Genomic DNA, 17,914 nt, shown 5'->3' on the forward strand with positions numbered 1-17,914 from the left:
CAAAAATACTGGTTAAAAGTATATTTCATTGATTATTAGAGTAGTTAAATATGTTTTCATTTTGCATTTCTTTTTTGCATGTATCTTTTCTTATGTCCTATGTATTATTTATTAGATTTTGAATAAGAAAATTTTATATGTGTCATCTATATGTTAAGACTGTAAACCTCCTTAATTTTATGCTGTATTTGTATCAAAAAATTTCAACCAGGTATTTTTGGCTTCTCAATTTTATGAACTTTCTACTTGGTAAATGTGATGGTTAATTATATGAGTTAAACTGACTGGCAAAGTTGTGCCCAGATTAAACTTTATTTCTAGGTGTGTCTATGAATATGTTTATGGATGAGACCAGCATTTGAACTGATGCCCTTCCTCCTGTGAGTGCTGCTGAAATCCTGGGGAAAAAAAAAAAAAAAAAGGCACTGGAAGGAGGAATTCAGCTTTTTTTCCTGTCTCTTTTTATGATGCGGTGCTGTAAAATACCGTCATATTTGCTATTTATTGGTATAGTGTAGTTTTTCCACTTTCATTTGAATAAAAGCATAGCACCAAATGAACAAAAAAAGTCTGATTTCTTCTCTTGCCCTTGGCCTGGGTTTATGCTATCAGCTCCCTTGGTTCTCAGGACTTTGGACTTGAACTGAATTATACCACTGTCTTTTCTGGATTTTCAGATGGCAGATGACAGATCATGGGACCTCATAACCTCCATAATCAATGCATGAGTCTATGAGTCTATTTATTATTATTTTATGTATATATGTAATTTTAATACATTATTTATATATACTATTATATATTATTTATATAGTATATTTATATGTGTGTGTGTGTGTATATATACACATTTATATACAAAGATACACAGAAATTCCCAGGTGGCTCACAACATAACTACACATGTATATACAAGATACACACATCCTCTTGTTTCTGTTTATCTGGAAATCACTAACTAATACAATGAAACATATAAACATAAATACATTAAGTGCAATGGAAGAAATCATAAAAAATGATCTAGGAAATAGCATCCTACTGCAAAATAAGATTAAAAAATCATTTCTCAGAAGATTTTTTCTTTTTTTTTTTGTAACATTTAACTATTCAATCCATCTTGAACTTATTTTGAAATAGGGTGTGAACAAAGAAAAACAACAGAAAAAATTAAACACTTCCCTCGTAGCTCTATTGTCAATTTTCTCAACACACTTAATTGTATGATCATTGAATCATCCATGGAATGATTGACTAATCGTTAAATCATCATTTTGTTTATTTTCTCATAGATTAGATTAAATTGATGCATTCATGTGATAATTGAAGTTGTGCTTATGACCAGCACTATCATTTTATTGTCAGCATTTAATGCTTCACAAGAAGAACATAGAGCCTCATGTATCATTTGCCACTAAATTTAAAGAGCTGTACATTCTGTCTCAAAACTTTATATATGGAATCATCATAACTAAGAAAGTCCCCAGGTAGGAGGTTAAAATGAAGTGTCTGGAATAAATTGGATACACACTACAGCGGAAGAAAAAGAAAATGTCCCTGCTTTTTTCCCTAAAAGACCATTTTCTAATATAAATGATTTTCAATATATGCAAGCAGAGAAACCTGGCTACAGGGCCAACATAACACACTAAATCCATTTTATGAGAGCTATGAGGATGAGTTGAACATGAATCCCTTCTCAACCTTTCACTGGAAACTACTCCAATTTGTAGATTAAATGCAAGATCAGAACTCTTCTATAAAACTATGTATACAGAAATAATTTCAATGAATCTGAAAAACTGTCACAGCACCTCAAAGACTTTTCATTGGTTAATAATACCTTTTATATGTACAACAAGGAAATCTAAACTTTGAATCTTATCAACACTAAAATAAGATACTAGAATTATATAAAATATTCATTTGTGGCCTTAAAAGAAGAAGAAAGGTTGATTCTGGTTAGGAATGTAAAATAAACAAGAAAACATCTCACACTAGCTATGAATTGTTATAATCTTTTTGAAGGATTCTTTGTCCATTCCTGTTACAACCCATAGACATATCCAACAATCTAGTAACTCTGTTCCTAGATAAATAAATACCCTACTGAAGTGTGCCTAAAAGATGTGGACAAGAATGTTGATAGAAGAATTATTCATATCAGCCCCAAACTGGATAAACTGTGGGATATTCTTTGGAATACTATAGAGCAATGAAAGTCAACTAACTATTCTAGAAACAATAATAATAATAATAAAGTTCACAAACAAAATGATGAATAACATCCATAAGAATACATACTATATTCCTCTATGTATATATAATTTTTAAATTGCCAAAACTAATCCAGGGTATTTGAAGTCAAGATGATGGGTACCTTATGAAGGAGCTGCTGATATGGGAAGGAGGCGAGTAGGGAGACGTACAAAACCACACAAAATAACTGTATTAAGAAATGTATGTGATCACAATTTTATTTCAGCACCTAGCATCCCCTAGAGGCTGGGTAGGATTTTTAGATGTCTGGACAAATGACACATAGGCACTCATGCATATGAAATTGTTCATTATTCACATAACAAACAACAAAATGATTCCCCAGGGAGGGCTCATCTTCTATCAGGAGTGAAACAAGAGCAAAGGAAAATGGTGGCTTGTGTGCTTGTGGTGGTTATTGGGTGGAGATAGAATAGGGTACCTACCAGAAACTAGACTGGTTTGAAATTCCCACCAGGGTCAAGGGAAGGAAGGTGCTGGGCTGTTTTATCACATTGTACCCAGAGATCTTGCAGAGGACACAGGGACAGTAGGGATTGCAAGTGATCAGAAATCAAACATCAAAAATACAGACTCGGGAGTTCCTGTCATGCCTCGGCGGTTAACAAACCTGACTAGCATCCATGAGGATGCAGGTTTGACCCCTGGCCTCGCTCAGTGGGTTAAGGATCCGGCATTGACCTGAGCTGTGGTGTAGGTCGCAGATGCGGCTTGGATCCCACGTTGCTATGGCTGTGGTGTAGGCTGGCAGCTACAGAGTCAATCAGACCCCTAGCCTGGGACCCTCCATATGCCGCAGGTGTGGCCCTAAAAAGACGAAAGACAAAAAAAAAAAAAAAAAAAAATACAGTCTCTTAGGAGTTCCCATTATGGCTCAGTAGGTTACAAAATTGACTAGTATCCATTAGGATGCAGGTTTGATCCCTGGCCTTGCTCAGTAGGTCAATGATCTGGTGTTGCCATGAGCTGTGGTGAAGGTTGTAAACAGGGCTTGGATTCCATTTTGCAGTGGACAGCAGCTGCACCTCCAATTCAGCACCTAGCTTGGGGACTTGCATATGCTACAGGTGCAGCCCTAAAAAAAAAAAAAAAAAAATACAGTCCCTTTGGAGTTCCTTTGTGGCTCAGCAGGTTACCATTGCTGTGGCACAGGTTTGATCCCTGGCCCTGGAACTTCCACATGTCACAGCATGACCCCCCTCCCCTGCCAAAAAAAAATACAGTTTCTTTATCTCTTTATTACAATTGTGCGTTTATATAAAAGTATGTCTGTAAAATTATATAAAATAGTTAAAATAAATTTTAAGGTGCCAAAGCAATCCCGAGAAACAAAAACCAAACAAGAGGCATAACTCTCCCAGACTTCAGGCAATATTACAAAGCCACAGTCATCAAGATAGTGTGGTACTGGCACCAAAACAGACACACCCATTAACGGAACAGAATAGAGAACTCCAAAATAAACCCAGATACCTACGGTCAATTAATCTTCGACAGAGGAGGCAAGAGTATAAAATGAGAAAGAAAACAGTCTTTTCAGCAAGAGGTGCTGGGAAAACTAGACAGCTGCATGTAAATCAATGAAACTGAAACACACCTTCACACCATGCACAAAAATAAACTCAAAATGGCTGAAAGACTTAAACATAAGACAAGACACCATCAAACTCCTAGAAAAGAACATAGGCGAAACATTCTCTGACATTAACCTTATGCATGTTTTCTCAGGTCAATATCCCAAGCAATAGAAATAAAAACAAAAATAAACCAATGGGACCTAATCAAACTGACAAGCTTTTGAACAGCAAAGGAAACCATAAAAAAAAAAAAAGACAACTTATGGAATGGGAGAAAATAGTTTCAAATGATGCAACTGACAAGGGCTTAATCTCTAAAATATACAAACAACTAACACAATTCAACAGAAAAAAGCCAACAACCCAACTGAAAAATGGGAAAAAGACCTGAATAGACATTTCTCCAACATCACTGATTATTAGAGAAATGCACATCAAAACTACTATGAGGTGCCACCTCACACCTGTCAGAAAGGCCATCATTAATAAGTCCACATAAAACAAATGCTGGAAAGGGTGTGGAGAAAAGGGAACCCTCCTGCACTGCTGGTGGGAATGTAAATTGGTACAACCACTATGGAAAACAGTATGGAGGTACCTCAGAAAACTTAATATACAACCACCATATGACCCAGCAATTCCACTCCTGGGTATATATATATCCAGACAAAACTTACCTTGAAAAAGATACATGCACCTGGATGTTCACGGCAGCTCTATTCACAATACCCAAGATATGGCAACAACCTAAATGTCCATCAACAGATTATTGGATTAAGAAGAAGTGGTGTACATATATACAATGGAATACTACTCAGCCATAAAAAGGAACAAAATAATGCTATTTGCAGCAACATGGATGGAACTAGAGACTCTCATACTGAGTGAAGTAAGTCAGAAGGAGAAGACAAATACCATATGATATCACGTATCCGGAATCTAATATATAGCACAAATAAACCTTTCCACAGAAAAGAAAGTCATGGACATGGAAAACAGACTTGTGGTTGCCAAGGAGGAATTGGAGGAAGTGGGATAGACTGGGAATTGGGGGTTAATAGATGCAAACTATTGCCTTTGGAACAGACAAGCAATGAGATCTTGCTGCATAGCACTGGGAACTATATCTAGTCACTTATGATGGAGCATAATAATGTGAAAAAAAAGAATGTATACATGTATGTGTGACTGAGTCACCTTAGCTGTATAGTAGAAAATTGACAGAACACTGTAAGCTAGCTATAATGGAAAAAATAAAAATCATTTAGAAAAATAAATAAAAATACATTTTAAAAGTATTCAGATTAAAGGAGAAAAAATTAATTTTAGTTGAAAAAAATGCCTTCCCACTTTACATACAAATTATGTTTGGCTCACTGATAAATAAATCATAGGAATCTCACAAAATAAATTGTGACATGCATATCAAATGCTTATGCCAAGCAAGTAAAAATTATGTTAACTTTTATGTATATGTTCAGTCCTAACAGCAAGTTCTGTAGTTGCACAGCTATTTTCCTTTTTTCATAAGCTATTCAGTGAGCATCAATATTTTAGGTAACCAAACAATCTTCTATTACTTATTTTATTGTTACATGGTGTGTGAATTATGGCTTGAGCAAGATAGCAAGGTTTGATCAAGACAGAGGACAAAAGGTTTAGCAAAAGGCAATGTTTCCTAAAATTAATTATTGACCAGTCTTTGCCCAAATCTTCCTTAGAACAGTATTTCTCCTGCTAAAGCAAAAAAGCTGTTGAAGCTTTTTTGTTGTTTCCCAAAACTGTGAAATAATCCATTTCCTCTAAACATGACAAAGAACAACTGCACCTTTTTCTCCTCTCTTATTTCAAAATAACCTTTTAGAGAATGACTGACTTAACACTCCTGTCACCTCCATTTTTTTTCTCTGTTACAAACATTTTTTAGGAATTGACATAGGAGAGTCCCCAAGTCCAGAAATACAGCGTAAATTTATAAATGTAGATGACCTGTATCTCCTTCTATCTTTATATTTTCTATCTGGGGCTACCAAATATTGCATGGAACATCCTTTTGCTAAAAATTGTTTGTAGTTTATCTGAAATTCAAATTCAACAATTTGTCCTTTTTTTTTTTTTTTTTTTTTTGGTTTTTGCTTTTGTTTTTGTCTTTTTTCTAGTGCTGCACCCGTGGCATATGGAGGTTCCCAGGCTAGGAATCTAATCGGAGCAGTAGCCACCAGCCTACACCACAGTCACAGCAACACCAGATCCGAGCTGTCTGCAGCGTAACCACAGCTCAGGGCAATGCCAGATCCTTAACCCATTGAGCAAGGCCAGGGATCGAACCCACAACCTCATGGTTCCTAGTCGGATTTGTGAACCACTGAGCCAGAACGGGAACTCCTATCCTATATTTTTATTTGAAAAATCTAGCAACCCAACTTCTAACTGAGAGGGTTCCTCTCTTCACGTGGATTCATCTTTCTTCTCCAGGTATGACTTCTTACAATTCAGCCAGTTTTCTACCTGTCTAGTAGGTATTTTTCTTGGGTATCAGATAGTGATCTCAGGTTGAACATTTTTGAAGCTGAACTTTCTTCACCATACTTCTTACAAAGTAAAACTACTGCCCCCACTCACTGCACCCAAAAACACCAGATTCCATATTTGTTCATTCCCTGAGGATTTGTTGAGTTAGTAAAATAGACAAATACTTTGTCCCTGTAGTTTTGCCCTTTTTTCAAGAGATTCTATAATCTAGACCGATCGTGGGTCTCCAAATAGATTCCACATGGATTGAGGTTATTTCACTTTCTTGCCCCTAAATGTTCCATCCTTATTCTTGCCTCTGCTTTTCTTCCCTTTGATCTCTACAAATCCCTATTCTTATTCCTGTGCTCAACTCAGATTAAAATCAGAAGAGAGAATTCATACATTTTTATTACTAACTCATCCAGAATTAGGGCTCATCTTTCAGAAAGGCTGTATCCAAGGGCTCAGAAATTATTACCAAAGCCCCTATCTCTCCTTGTCTTCCAGACACAACCAAACTTCTTAAAGGTATAGTCTTTCTGCCTATGTATCATCATTCCCAACCAGGCCACAGCAATTAGCTCCCACCCTCATTACACTATTCTTGCTGGAGTCCCCAGGGTCACTTTGCAAGCACAACACAATAGACATGGCGATCCTCATCTCACTTGATTTCTCCAATGCCTCGGACTTTTTGCCACCTCTTGCATCCTACCTCTCACCATGCCATCTCTTCCTGGTCTTTCCTCTACCTCTCTATCCAATCCACAGTTTTGCCTACTTACCCACCACATTTAGCAAAATTAACCTGGTTTTCCACAAGGTTTTATCTTTGCCTCCAAGCCCTTCCCACATTTCAAAGACATTCTCATCTAGATACAGGCCTTTCTACTTACCTAGATTTTTGAATATTCAAGTTTTTGTCTCTTCTAAACCTCAATCTTTTTTTTTTTTTTTTTTTTTTTTTTTGTCTTTTTTAGGTCCAAACTTGTGGTATATGGAAGTTCCCTGGCTAGGAGTAGAATCAGAGCTGCAGCTGCCAGCCTACACCACAGCCACAGCAACACCAGATCCGAGCCGTGTCTGTGACCCATACCACAGCTCACAGCAATGCCAGATCCTTAACCCACTGACCGAGGCCAGGGATCAAACCTGCGTCCTCATGGATATTAGTCAGTTTCATTTCTGCTGAGCCACAACAGGAACTCCTGAATCTCAGTCTTATATTCAGGATTTTCCACCAGTATTTTAACTCAGCCAAACCGACCCTGTTATCATCCAACTTCCACACTAAATTTGCCCTCTTGGGTTTTGTTTTTATTTATGGTTGTTGACATGCCCCTCCACTCAGTTGCCTAAATCAAAAAATCTCGGAGTCATTCTAGAGCCTCCTTATGTTTCAGTTGTCTTGTGCAATCCTTTTCATTCTAGCATCTGAATCCCTTCCTTAATAGCAAAATACCCCTCACTTGCTGCTCTCCTCTGACCACCCTAGTTGAAACATATGATTTGAGGATTAGAATATCTCATTATACTTCTGAGCAGATACACAGTTTCAGGACTTATATATTCCACTATCTACTCTGTAGCTACAGTGACCTTTCTAAAAACATCTTGTTTAAATGTTTCAATGTCTTACTTATGAAATAAAGTTCAAACTCTTTATTATGGTACATGAAGCTCCTCAGAGCCTACTAGCTTTATATTTCCAGGGTTTATTATTTATTCATTTTACATTGACTTATTTTCCACTCAAAACATCTCCAGACCCCTGCACACTGATATATTTCACACATCTTTCAACATTCCACTAAACCATCAATTTTTCTTTTAATCATTTCCTGACTTCCTCTACCCCCTTTCAGCAGATGATTTCTATTGTGATTTTATTGCACCTAATCCATACCTCACAAGTTATTTTTGAATTGTGCCTGTTTACTTTTCCCATTTTTTTCTTTCCCATTGAACTGTGCCCCCATGAGCCAAGATTATGTATTCTTTATATCTCCAGAATATGTCATAGGTTTGGGCACATAACTACCCTTACAGTGAACTATCAGCCACTCAATCATTTGATAACTATTTACTGAAGTCACAGTGTGTTCCAGACACTGTGACAAGCAGTGAAAATATAGCAGTTAAGAAAGCAGAAAAATCGCTGTTCTTATGGACCTTACATTCTGATGAGTCCAAAGGAATTATATACCTCAACACTCAGATATTGAGTTATTACTAAGCCAAGACATATAGCTGTAATATTTAATGCTTGTTTTAAAATTAATTGATCGGATTTTCTTAAAACTACCACCTAAGTGATATCACAAGTTTCTCATTAAAACAACAGTTTAAATATACAAAATAAGTGATAAGATCTGGTCCCCAAAGTCAATATTTAAAAACCATTGTTTCTATTTCATTTCAGTGATAAGATTTTTTGGGAAAATTAAATAAAATCAGGAGAAACCACATAAATAACTTTTTCCCCTTGAGCTGTTAATGTTTTGTGGTTGAAAAATTCTGAATTTCTAGCTGTCCTATGAAATACACTATTGCCTTTTCAGTTCTGGGACAGTGTATCCTGAGAATAATACAAACTACAAAGCCTCCAGAAGTCAGTGACTAGAATACTAAAGAAGTTCTTATTCGTGTCAAATAGAAATGACAAAGAAATAGGGAGGATTAGCCTACAGAAATTGATGAATGTGATGTTAATGATAACCAAAGCTCACACCTATAGAATATTTTCTGGGTACCAGGTACTGTCTAAAGCCCTGAACTTATATTAACTCATTTAACCTTCTCCCTTAACTGATGGTACTTGGCTAGCAAGTGACAGAGCTAGGATTCTAACAGAGTTCCCTTAATCCTGCACTAGCCTGTTCCAATGTATTAGGCTGCAGTTAACCTAATGACAGCTGTTGTTTACTGTTGCATAGAAAAAGAATTGAGTCCTTTAAAATCTTGACATGAATGTGTTAAACTGTTGTGGAGACAGTGAGCTGAGATAGTGATCAAATGTGTGCATACTCTCAACCTGTGATACCATGAGTCTTACAAAAGGAAAATTCATGGATTGAAGCCCTCATCACCAATGTTGGAAACAGGGCTTTTAGCAAGTAATCAAGGTTTGATGAAGTCATAAGAGTAGGGTCCTAATTCAATAGGATTGGTGGCCTTATAGCACAGGGAACTATATCTAGTCACTTGTGATCGAACATGATGGAGGATAATGTGAAAAAAAAAGAATACACACACACATGTGACTGGGTCACTTTGCTGTACAGTAGAAAATTGACAGAACACTGTAAACAACTATAATGGAAAAAATAAAAATCATTAAAAAATGAAAATAAATAAATAAAATTAAAAAAAAAAAAAAAGAAGAGGACCAGAGAAAGATCACTCTCTTTCTCTCCATATATATTCTCCAAGGAAAGGCCATCTGACAACCCAGCAGGAAAGTGGCCATCTGCAAGCCTGGAAAAGAGCTCTCCCAGAACAAAACAGCTTGACACTCTGAGGTTATACTTCCAGCCTCCAGAACTGTGGAAAAAATTAATTTCTGATGTTTAAACCACCCAGTGTATGGTATTTTGTTATGGTAGCCTGAGCTAAGACACATGCATTAGGAAAATATTTAACAAATCCCTAAGTGCTTTAATTTGTACTTGAGGTAGGAAGATGCAAATCTTAAGAAAATGGTACAAATGCCAAAATATAAGATATAAAATAAAAGACTATAAAGGAAAATAACAGTAATTGCCCTTTCTGGTACAAGAAAATAAATGGAAAATTGGTTAAAAAAAAAAATTTGTGCTCAAAGCCGAGTAGCATGAATAAACTTGAATTATATTAGAGGACAGTAAAGTACCACATATATTTTTCAAACAACATTTGTAGGTTGGGAAAAGAGTATAAAAATTGCCTGCACAGTGTTACCATGACATACTTCTTCAGAAACTATGTTTTCAGTTGCTAATCCAAATAGGAAAAAATAAATTGGGCCCATACCAAGCGACATCTTATTCAAGTCACCTTTTCTATTTACCTCAAATTGGATTTTTCAATGGTGGCCTACAAAGGAGAAAGTGAAGTAAAAGGAGCTAGGATTCCAGTATTTGAATGCTAAGTCATATTAGCATATTCTGATATTGTTGGTTCAAATAAGTTGATGAATAAGGAGCTAATTAGGCTACATTTTATTGAAGCAACTCTTTCCCTTGTTCTAGTTAAATGATTCTTGAAATATCAATATTTTCAGGAAATTTTCTTCAATTTTCTTTTTTCATTCAAGTCCAGACTTATAGATCCCTAAATGCACAACATGTGGTCCCTCAAAAGTATGTTTACTCTTAAACTTGTACATAATCTTGTACATAAATGTGTACATACTATGTACAAACCTGGTAAGAAAATGCAATAGCCATTTTTGTTAGACAAAAAGCAGAATAACACTATGCTCGAACGGCAACATTGCTTTATTTAAGCATTTAAGATTCTAGTTTCTAATAATTCATTTTTAAATGCCTGCCTCCCACAAACTTCAAAATAAGAGATCAGTTAAGTGCTTATCTTTGTTGTCCCTAATAGCAGTGCAAAGACATCAAATAGACATTTTAAAAATGTTGGAAGAATGGCTAAATAAAAAAGAAAGAGTAATGATCTAGAACATTCTTAAGAGATTGAAATAGTGAGCTAAGTTTAATATATGAACTTGAATGGTAGTAAATATAAGCCTGAAGAATATAAAAACTTTAACTGTTGTGTACAGAAACTATAGATGAGCAGAATCACATGCTGTGGTTTTATCTCTACATGAAAAAAAATAGAGACATTATTGCCAAAATTACTTATGAATCTTTAATGTACATTTCTAGACTTAGTCTATTGTGAAGTAGTGCCATATCAGAGTGCCTAAGATAAGTAAAGGATTCTAAACCATATTAGAATTCATCTCAAGAAGGCTAAAGAGCTCAGGAGATGAGATTTTTCCCAAGAGGAAAAAAAAGGCTAACAGTGAATATAACTATTTTCTATATTTGAAGTACAATTATATAGGAAAAGGATTATATTAATAATGTGTGGCACAAGAAATAGAACTAGAACCAATTGCTAAAAATTGCATGAAGATTTTGGCTTGATATAATACTTTCCAACAGCCAAAGCTGTCCTTAAAAAATATTTCTTAACCAGAACATCACTGTTCATTGACTATCAAGGTGACTATGGAAGTACATATAATCACCAATGACATCAAATAAAAGATTAATTCAATTTTTAAAAATCTTCTACAGAATAAATTCCCAGGAGGTGTATGAGGGGATGAATTACTACGTGCCCGTTAATATGACTTGCACTGAATTATTTTTGTATTCTGCATCAAGAGGAAATTTTCAAAGGTAAAATCATGACTTTCATGTAACTATAAAACATATATTAAAGACTTTGTTGACTCATTATTAATGAGGGAATAAGACAGATGCTAAAATCAATTCAAAGGAGAATCCAAAGAACAGACACAGGTATAATATAGATCAGGAGTAAAGGAAGTGAATTTATAAATGACCTCAAAATCGGCTTCTTCCACAAGGGAAGGAAGTATACTGAAACTCCATCAGACAGAATCAATATGCATGTTTATAAATGAGAATTGTTTGTACTGCTATCACTTATCCACAACTTAGAGTTCTAAAATTGCATGAAGTTGACAAAAGGTTCAGATCCCCCATAGAATTGGATTCAGATAACCCAGAAGACTATGCTCTATATAATGCAGTTCTCTAGACTAGAGACACTAAGTAATAGTTTTTATTCCAAATTTCCTTGCTCTTGTAAGTCCTAAAACTATGCCACACAGTCAAAAGTGAAGAAACATTCAGATAATTTATTTCTCTGTATACCTGTCACATTGCCACATGAAACAAAATCTTAATACCCTTTGTTGATATTTCATGATGGCAAACTTTTAAGGATATGGTATTTTTGTAAAAAAAGAAATTAATGCTCTAAAAAATGAAGTCTATTTAAAAAAAATTGTAAACAACTTGAATATCTGAATTCTATTTCCTTACAATTCAACTATTTTCATAGATTTAATAATAAAGAAGCTTGATATGTATTGGGAATTTTCTTCCCTCTGACTTTTCATCTAAAAGATTATTCTCTTACTATTTTTATTTTTTCCCATCACAAACATTTCATTTGGCAGTTCTAACTATAGCAATTTACCATTTTTCCGGTAAAATATAAAATGGCATACTCAATTTATTAAATTTTTATAAATTTATTAAAATATGACTATAAATAAGACATTTTATAGAGCTGAAATGTGGTTTACCTTTTATTAACTCATCAATTAATAAGTATAACGACGGAGATAGCAATATGAAACAAATATTGAGATTTAAAAAAATTTTTAAACCTAAAGCTTTGCATCACAAATATTCATGTTAACTACCTACATTTATAGGATTCAGTATATAATTGAGAAACTACCCATTTCATTTTCCCATTGAGAGCAAATGGAAAAGTACATTGGCTTAAATGTGGAAAGAACCAGTCTTAGAGACCAAATACCACATAAAATGTCACACAAATGGCAAAGTCTGGTTCAGAAATGCCTTCTGACTTGCCATAGCTTTAAGACAGACCTTCTGAAGATAAGTGAGAGGGAACCCCATGCTACCTTAAAGGTACTAACATATGTTAAGAAAAGCAACCACTCATAGAATGATTTGTGATTGGAAACGGACCATCACATAGCATAGTCAGGTCATTCAAGACAGCTGTTTTGCTGTCTGTACAAACCCTGCCCCTATTCAACCAGCTTGGCAGTCACCTACACCCTCCCTCTTAATCATAGAGCCTAACCAGTACAACCTACATGTTTGCCTCCCAGCTTCAGGAAGCGATTATTCTAATCTTCAGGTCAGAATGGCTCCCCTACACAGTTTATCAAAGGGAAGCCCTCTGCCCTTTGAAGATACTTAGCCCTGGGGTATAACAGGGACTGCCCCTCTGCTAGTTTCCCTGGTAACTGATAAGCCAGTCTGCCTTCAATTCACCCTATAACTGGTAATCTTATTCCCCTGAGAGTGAAGATTGCTGCTGCCTTGTCCTGCCTGCTTTCTGCCCTTCACATTGGGGGTGTTGCTTTAGGACCACTTTGCTTCAGACATGTAAGACTTCTCATCCACTAAACCACTGATGCCTTTGATGCTGACCCTGGGCTCTTTCTTCCATCTCAAGGCAGGGCGAGTATAGAACCAGTAGGTCTGCAGGGTGCAGCCCAACACACATACATTATAGTTGAGCCTCACAATAACCTCCTAAGTAGTTTAGTCTTCTCAATTTGCAGATGAGGAAAAGGCTTAGATAAATTGTGCCTTGCCCAAAGTCATAGAATTTTTAATGATGAGGCCATGAATAACACAATCCCTTAAGTCATTTTTGTCATAGTCTAGTGAGGATGTACTGCTCAAAACAAAAAAGAATTTATTCACAAATTTATCAATTTTTTGTTAACAAAGAATCATTAGGGGAAATACTTAAAATGATCTTAACTAATGAAATCCAAAGAGCTATATGAGTTGGTCAGGAAACTTAATAAGTAATAGATAACACCGGTAATTCAAACCCTAGTACTATAGATAGATGCTTTCTAAAAAGCAATGATAAAAATAAGCTATGTGTTTTTAACGATGGCATTATATTAAGTAGTTATTAATTTCAGTTTTTTTATGATCTAATGTCACGAGACATGTTTCTACAATATTTTCTTAGCTTCTATGCTGAAAACTCCATTTTGTTCTACTTTACTTTACCCAATCTTCCTGCTTGAAAAACAGTCACAGTGCTGGTAAATGACTTAAACTTAAGAAAAAAAGACCTAAAGGCATAAGTTATTCATAGGGTCAGCTGAATGAGGACATAAGGCGTTGGTCTAGGCACCTAGGCACGCCAGACCTGTGCAGATTGGCACATGTTTGCACAAGCATGATATGTCCTCTAAAGAATAAGAGAAAGAGGAACCTCATGTCCCCAAGTGGTTTATGAGAGGTCCTTAGCAGAATATGCATTAGCAAGGAGAACCAAGGTGCAAACCTAGGCACAAGGGGTTGCTTCAGATAGGCATGCCATTAGTGGAAGCACAGTGAGGATTCTCTGGAATGCTATGCATAGATAGCTAAGGCCAAACTTCCTCAAATGCTAATGATCGTTAAATGCCTAAAGGTCAGAGTAAAAGCTTAACCATCTACCAGCTATGTGACTTTCAAAATAATAAAAGAACATAAAATAATAATAAAAAAAACCCTATATCCTCGACCTATAGCCCCCTCCTCACTTGACATAATCCTAAAGAGCACAATAAAAGCAGTGTGGTTTCTTGAGGCAGTGCTCTTGGCCCCTGAGACCTTGAGTCCCCCGGTTCCCACATTTACCTAAAATAAATATCTCTGTGTCTTGTTTTATGTTAACTTTTTTCCTTAAGTTTCACGGCAGTTCTTCAGCCCCAACCTGCTAAGCTGGTCTCGGCAATCTAACATTTTGATTGTCTCATTCATTTATATTTATAATGCATATTGGGGTCAGGGTAATCTATATATATATCCTCTAATATAAGATCAAAAGGCAGAAAATGAATGGTTGAGTTTTTCAGCTCTATATTTTTGTTTCTCTTATAAACCAGTGCTTTCATCAGATAGTTAAGCAAGTAACATTCCTAACTATGTCTTTGGTGGTTATAAAGTAGATTTAATTTCAATTTGCAATAAATTATTTTATTTTATTTTATTTTATTTTCCCAATGCAATAAATTCTTAGACTGTGCTTTTCCAGCTAAATTATTTTTGTCCTCTTCATAACACAGTGGAAATATGAATTCCTTTGTGCAATGAAGATCTATGAGATTCTTAGAAAAAAACATTATTAGGCTATAATTTTATTGACTTAAAACTAGTATTTGGAAAACAAACCCCAGAGAATGTCCTTTATGTCATTTTTCTGACCAAAGAACAGCCTGATATGCAGACCAAAATAAGATAAAAGCATACTCTGACCAGTTAAAGAATCTTTTCCTTAAAGGTCTTCAGTAAAAAAAAAAAAAAAAAAAAAAAAAAAAAAATACACCTTTCAAATTTAATAGAGATGTTCCTTTTTCAGTGATTTCACAATCCATTTCTAATCTTCCTTCCAATTCATCATCTGTCAATAAATATGTGAAGAATTACAAGATCATGGGTCAGGACATTGACTTATTTATTTAAATTATATTGCATTTCCAGGACACGATCAAGTATTGAAACCTCAAACTACTTGATCAAGAGAACATTATGTTTCTACTGATAGAACAGTTGTTCCAGATTTGATACAAATCCACAAACCCAGATACACTTTTACTATGTCAAATATGCCTGGTAAAGGAAATTCAATAACAAAATAAATGCCCAATAATCTAAGACCAAGTGGAACATTTCCTGCTTCTTTGGAACTTGAACCAAACACTGGGGACAGAAAAGGGTCAAGTATTCACTTTCTAAACAGAGTTTCAGACAAGTGGGAGCCACACAACCTTTCCAGATCTTACTAACAGGTTAACTGCTTTCCTTCACTCAACTGTCACCTGCCATTCCCAAGCTATATGAATGAAGACATGATGAAGGAGAGAAATAGAATCCCTGAAATGAGAAAAAAAGACTCCCAAAATTGGGGGAGTTTGCAGGTAGACAAAATGATGAGCTGTAAATGACTATGGACTTACCAATCAGAAGGTTACTCAACAAAGGAGGGTCCACATCAAAAGGTTGGCCTGAAAAAAAAAAAAGAAAAGAAAAGAAAGTTGGCCTGATCTGCCACTAAGAGGGACTCAGTCACTGCTGGCTTGAGCTTCAAACATCCTTCCTGCTCAGGAGAGGGGATTAGGATACCAGCAGTCAGTGTCAGTGTAGTGTCAGCCAAATAAGGCTTAAAAGAGAGCTATTTTTGTCCCATTAACACAGCATGACAACTGAATAAGTGCATGAGAGAATTTAGAGCCCAAACTAGAGAGGTTAGAAGGTAGAGGACCCTGAAAAGAATAGGTAGCCTTTGAATAGGATTGAATTCTTTAGTGAAAATAACTAATGAATCCCTGGTTTGTTTTCATTTATACACAACTTCTCAATTTTGTCAATAATGAGGGGACATGAGAGCTTATGATATAAAAATAAATTTACATAAATAGTTATACAAATATAGACACACACAAATATCTGAGCTTCTGCTTGAAATTCACACATTTCATTAGCATTTTATATATAAATGAGATACAGAAAACAAAAAAAGCAAAAAACAAAAAATGTTGGCTCTGTGACAATAGCAGTATATTCATGGTAGTTTTTTTTTTTTTTTCAAGCCTGTCACTAGTAATAAAATACACATTTTAAGGAAATACAATTTTAACAAAACCAGAGTTCAGTTCTTAAATTCTGCCAAGTACCTCATGCATTACATTTGTACAGTAGCTAAATCAATAATATATCTTTATTACTACTCAGCCATAAAAAAGAACAAAAGAATGCTATTTGCAGCAACATGGATGGAACTAGAGACTCTCATACTGAGTGAAGTAAGTCAGAAGGAGAAGACAAATACTGTATGATATCACTTACCTCTGGAATCTAATACACAACACAAATGAACCTTTCCACAGACAGAAGAGAAAATCATGGACATGGAGAACAGACTTGTGGTTGCCAAGGAAAAGGTGGAGGGAGTAGGATGGACTGGGAATTGGGGGTTAGTAGATGCAAAATAAGCAATGAGATCCTGCTGTATAGCACAGGGAACTATATCTAGTCACTTATGATGGAGCATGATAATGTGAAAAAAAAAGAATGTTTACATGTATGTGTGACTGGGTCATCTTGCTGTACAGTAGAAATTGACAGAACACTGTAAATCAGCTATAATGGAAAAAATAAAAACCATTTTTATAAAATTTTTTAAAAGATATCTTTATTAATCTTCAATATTATTTTACATTGACTCAAAACTAGTAGTTTGTACTACCAGGAAACAATAAGAAATTTAGAAGTTTCCAACAGCCCAGGAATGGCTATTCCTTCATTACAATCAATCACTGATTTGCTTATAAATTCTCTCCAAATTTTCCCATATTGATTTGCATGCCTTTGGAATTTAAAATAAAGAGAAACAGTGAATTCTGGGTAGCACTGATTCACACTATCCACTAGAATATTATTTGTTTTGGTTTTACTGCATCCTCAGCACCTACTATAGCCCTGGTTAAATTAAAAATTAAGTATTTGACTATTAACAGATAGTCCAGTGCCAAATGCTAGGAGGTACTATTATAAGCTGATTTGTGTTCCCCCCCACAAATGCACACTTTTTTTTTTTTTTTCTGCCATTTCTTGGGCCGCTCCCGCGGCATATGGAGGTTCCCAGGCTAGGGTCTAATCAGAGCTCTAGCTGCCAGCCTATGCCAGAGCCACAGCAACGCAGGATCCGAGCCGCGTCTGCAACCTACACCACAGCTCACG

At 35.5% G+C, this 17,914-nt stretch overlaps 1 protein-coding gene across 1 annotated transcript in view; it reads right to left on the reverse strand.

The window, feature by feature from the left end:
- Positions 1-17,914, reverse strand: part of LOC110261667 (glutamate decarboxylase 1-like) — a 161,398-nt gene that overhangs the window by 106,363 nt on the left and 37,121 nt on the right. The window contains exon 2 of the mRNA XM_084977346.1: positions 16,132-16,179. The gene's annotated coding sequence lies outside the window, so the exon portion shown is untranslated. The remainder of the gene's footprint in view (positions 1-16,131; positions 16,180-17,914) is intronic.

This window comes from Sus scrofa, chromosome 1 (assembly GCF_054392235.1).
Source record: "Sus scrofa isolate SSC_HxYL_T2T_F1_AM1 chromosome 1, Sscrofa_HxYL_maternal_Yorkshire_Landrace_v2.0, whole genome shotgun sequence".
In the NCBI taxonomy this organism is placed as follows: Eukaryota; Metazoa; Chordata; class Mammalia; order Artiodactyla; family Suidae; genus Sus; species Sus scrofa.